This window comes from Pseudophryne corroboree, chromosome 1, assembly GCF_028390025.1.
Source record: "Pseudophryne corroboree isolate aPseCor3 chromosome 1, aPseCor3.hap2, whole genome shotgun sequence".
In the NCBI taxonomy this organism is placed as follows: Eukaryota; Metazoa; Chordata; class Amphibia; order Anura; family Myobatrachidae; genus Pseudophryne; species Pseudophryne corroboree.
In genome coordinates, this window is record NC_086444.1 from 536,843,675 (window position 1) to 536,848,779 (window position 5,105).

General features: G+C 41.8%; 1 pseudogene; it reads left to right on the top strand.

Moving 5' to 3' along the window:
- The first annotated feature begins 262 nt into the window (after window positions 1-262).
- On the top strand, window positions 263-382 carry LOC134943650 (5S ribosomal RNA; annotated as a pseudogene).
- The last annotated feature ends 4,723 nt before the right edge of the window (window positions 383-5,105 follow it).

Sequence of the window (5,105 nt, forward strand, 5' to 3'; positions counted from 1 at the left end):
TGGAGAAAGAGGCGGAGATTTGGCGAATAAACTATCCCAAAGAGAAATGTTTTGGATCTATCAGCTCAACACGATGCACCCGGCAGGATTCAATGAGGGTTATGAAATCGCCCCATTCCTATAAGGTCATTGAATAACTGTCACATCCTTTTTCTTCACTCACCTTTATCACATTAAATTGTAATTACACTTGTATTCGTGAGCACAAGAATAATAATAAAAATATTTGACACAAGAATGAGTGTTTTTGTTTAAAACCAATAGATACAGTCATACCACACTGGCTCCACGCCCAAGCCCGTCCGATCTTGGAAGCTAAGCAGTGTTGGGCTTTAACAGTACCAAGAGGGAGACCACCTGGGAAGCTAAAGTACTGTAAAAAATGGTTAATAAACACTAATGTGTCAAAATAGGGTTCACGTATACGACACATATGATCATTGAACTGATTAGGCACACAATAAGGCACAGATAGGTGTATGCATACAACTGCACAAATTTGATATAGGTTACCTAGTATATGCACCTGCATATACAAATGTGCACTTATCACGTTTATTTATTATTTTTTATATATATTTTTTAATTCACTCAGTTTTATTCTTAATAATGTTTATCCTCCGCATATGAATAATATATACTAATTTAATTAGATGCCTAAAATATCTATATCTCCCTCCCCCTTTTTTATTATAAACCACTCTCATAAAATTACTACTATTTAGTAACATAATATAGTGCCTTGGACTTAAAGTGTACATAATTTATGCCAGATATGCAATAATAAGTTTATTGAAATACTCGAGGCGAACTGATATTAATTATAATTTATTTTTCTTTATCTTATGTCACTGAGCAAACAATATGCATGGAGAATCCGTGTCCGCTTATAGGGACTCCGCTAAAATGGCCGCCGTTTAAGCATTGAACTCTCTAGACTCCGTTTTAACAAGAAGAAGCGTCATGTGACATTCCGGACACGCATACCGGAAGTGGGGATTAAACGACGGAACTGTAAGGACGGAAGTGGGGCATGAAGCCCTGAACACCACCGTTCATTGAGACGCGACGCCGGAAGTGGGGCGTCCGCACATGCGCACTCCAAAGCCGCCGATACAGGAAGTGTGGCGGAAGTGCGCATTAACAACAAGAATTGTTTACCACACTGTTTAAAAGTACTTATACTACTCGTTTTTCAATATAAAGTCATGGGATGCCTCTCCATGACCCACTAATATTGCTCCATCTCTGTTTCTCTGCTACCAATGTGAATTATATATAAGATACACATTTACAATACTAATTGACAGGAAGTGATGTCACAGTTAGTAACCCCTTATCAGTAGGTATATAAGCTCACTTTGCACATTCAATCACTACCCCTTGATGAAGTCAGATAGACGAAACGCGTTGGGATTTCCTGTATGACCCTCCATCTTAAGTTAAGCTGCTTTTTTAATAACTACTAATTCCTTTATTCTATTTATGTCTTAATACTCTTATATATCGGCTTTTTATCATATAGTCTGTTTTACTACATTTTTTATATATGTAGTTCTGTGAAAAAACAGTTTTATATTTTTTAAAGCAAGTATTTTTTATGGTTGACAAAAATAAATTGTTATTACTCTTTTACCCAAAAAAAGTTTTTTATCCTGTCCTTTATATATGTTATTTTAGTCCGCTAAATATTTTGGTATATACAAACACCAGCTGGTCGCCAGAACCCCTACCTACCCATACTCATATATATATATATATATATATATATATATATACTGTAGAGTCAATAATAGGACGCGACACTCAGGGACTTCCGTAGTGAAAAAGATGTATTGAACAAGTCACAAAAACAAACCGACATTTCGAGGCTCGTGGACCCTTTTTCAAGGTAAAAAAGGGGCCACAAGTCTCAAAATGTCAGTTTGTTTTTGTGACTTGTTCAATACAACCTTTTCATTTTGGAAGTCCCTGAGTGCCGCTGCCAATTCTTATATATATATATATATATATATATATATACAGGGCTGGTTCTACACCTAGCGGTGCCCAGTGCGAAAGTTTCCACTGGCGCCCACCCCGTGGTGAAAACAGTTAGTTCGCAAAAAATAGGGGCGTGGCTTCACAGGGGAGGGTCGTGGCCACAGTAGCTGTGCCCCCAGATTTGCCCCAAGTAGTTGTGCCCCCAATTGATTTGCCCCCTGTAGCTGTGCCCCCTGTAGCTGTGCCCCCAGTAGTTGTGCCCGCTGTAGATTTGCCCCCAGTAACTGTGCCCCCAGCAGCTGTGCCCCAAGTAGCTGGTTCCCCTGTAGCAGTGTCCCCTCTAGTTGTGCCCCCTGTAGCAGTGCCCTCAGTATGTGCCCCCTGTAGCTGTGCCCCTTGTAGCAGTGCCCCCTGTAGTAGTGACCCCCAGTAGCTGTGCCCCCAGTTAATTTTCCCCCTGTAGCAGTGCTCCCTGTAGCTGTGCCCCCTGTAGCAGTGCCCACTGTAGCAGTGCCCCAGTAGCTGTGCTCCTTGTATCTGTGCCCTCAGTTGATTTGCCCCCAGTAGCTGTTCCCCCTGTAGCAGTGCCCCCAGTATGTGCCCCCTGTAGATCTGCCCCAGTAGCTGTTCCCCTTGTAGCAGTGCCCACTGTAGCAGTGCCCCTGTAGCAGTGCCCCCAGTAGCTGTGCCCCTTGTAGCTGTGCCCCCAGTTGATTTGCCCCAATACCTGTTCCCCCTCTAGCAGTGCCCCCAGTATGTGCCCCCGGTAGATCTGCCCCCAGTAGCTGTGCCCCTTGTAGCTGTGCCCCCTGTAGTAGTGCCTCAGTATGTGCCCCCTGTAGTAGCAACGCTTTCAAACCCTAAAAGAAAAAAAATACTTACCAGCCTCGCTCCTGCTTCTGGACCGCTGCTGCTGCTGTCTCCGGGCGCCGGCTCCTCTCTATGGGAGAGCCATAGCAGCCATAGCAGCGCCGCACTGACACTAGGGGCAATATTTACTAATATTCGTGTTTGAGTCGGCTTGTGTAGTGTTTAAACTCGTTTTGTATCGGGTGCATTTTCATGCAACTTTTTGAATCCATATACGCAAAGTTACGAAGCCGTCGACTTTATGGTTGTCGTGTTTTCTGATTTCGATGCCAGTCGTTTTTTTTTTGTGACATTTACGGCCGTCATTGTCGTTTGCGTACGTGTTTCTGTAGTATTTGTTGGTTTTTTTCCTAAGTTAAACGCGGCAGGGTTTTTTTTTTCCAGCGGCCGCATTTTCACTTTAAGTTTCGATTTTCATCCACGTTCGTGATTGGTTGTGTTTCAGATGGTAGGAGTGTCTGTGCGCAACCATATAAATACGCCCCAAACCGTCCGCACCTCGTGGGTTTAGTTAGTGGTGAGGAGGAGGGAGCTTGTGTTGTGGAGGTAGGTTAATTTGTGGTTTGGTGAGGAGTGTTGGTAGCGATTTCTGAGTGTGGTATTGTGTTTGGAAGTCGTCGTCATTCTTGTTGTCTTGTATTTTGTGGTTTTGTCTCATTTTCAGTCCAAGTTATTTTTCTTTATAGTCCCTTGTCAGTGTTTGTGTGTGTGGGTGCGTGCGTGCGTGCGTGCGTGTGTGTGTGTGTGTGTGTGTGAGTTGTGTAGTGGTAGTGGAGGAGTGTGTTGTTTGTCTATTGTTTTTTTTGTGTTAACTGTTTAGACACACAATTATGTGTGACTCAGAGGTGGGTGAGGTGGAGGGTGTGAGTGAGGGGGAGGAGGTTGGTCAGGTGGAGGAGGTGAGTGTTAGTGAGATTAGTGAGGTGGAGGAGGTGGGTGAGGTTGCTGCAGCAGCCTCAAGTGATAGTGACAGTTAGAGTGCTACGCAGCCACGCACCACTACTAAGACTGGGCGGAATGTAAAGTTTAGTTTTGCTGAAAATGTGGCATTGGTGGGTGAGCTGATGAAGTATCAGAGGCAGCTATTTGGCCCTGAGTCCGCCAAGTTGCCAACACGGAGGAAGACGGTGTTGTGGGCGAAAGTTGTTGCTGCTATCAATAGTGAGGGGGTGGTCAAGCGGACGGAGGACACGTGCCGCAAACGGTACTATGACATAAAGTGACGTGTCAAGTCCAAAATGGCCAAGGAGGCCAAGTCTGCTTGGAAAACCGGTGGTGGCCAGCCCTATATTGCAAGTTATCTGGAGTATGAGGAGCCCATGCGGAGTGTAATCCCTCCAGAAGTTGTCTCTGCAACCCATGTCCGGGATTCAGATAGGCCCAGGAAGAATGGTGAGCATGTGTATTTGCAAGTACATTCTATGGTTTTGTTTTTTGTTTTTTAAATGTGTGTCATGTGACGTGGCATATTACACCCATCTTCAAGTGTGTGTCAGCAAATACATTGTTTTGGTTAATGTTTTATACAAAAGCCAATGTAACATCTTACTTTATTGTATGTCATGTATTTTTCAGACAGATATTTTGCATGTGTAGTTTGGACTTCGTGTGTCTCTGAATTGTCCTGCAATAATGTTTTCCTTTTGTGCAATGTTTTAAAAAAAAAAAATTGTGACTATGTTTTATATTTAAGTGATCCATGTGCAATGTTTTAAAAATAGTGGTTGTCATGTTAGAGGCTGGAGTACTGAAAAGTGGTTTGGAAACCACTTACATGTGTAATGTCATCTTTAGATAATGTTAATTATTTATTTTTAAAAACTATATTTTTTATTTTTTTGCTTGTATTTGTACCGTGACACCACACTGCAGTGTAATTTTTAAAAAAATTGCTGCATTTTGTTTTTGCTCATATAGTGGTAATGTGTCTTTGGAGTGCAACATCACAGAGCAATTTATATATTGCATCTGTAATATTTTTCCTTTCAATACAAAATGAAGTTTTGTGTTTTGTTTTTTTTCTTGAACTTGTGGCCTATGTCAGTGTCCTGTACATGTTTTCCTGTGTTGATGTTGCCATAGTGCATATGTGTTTTTGTCAATGTTTTTTTTATTTATTTCTTGTCCTTATGTTTGTTTAAAATAAAAACCAAGCATTTCAAAAAGAATAAATGTTTATAAGCATAGTGGGTGGATGTATACACAATAGCATGAATTTATTTTTAAATTTATTTTATACAGTGTTTGAAAAA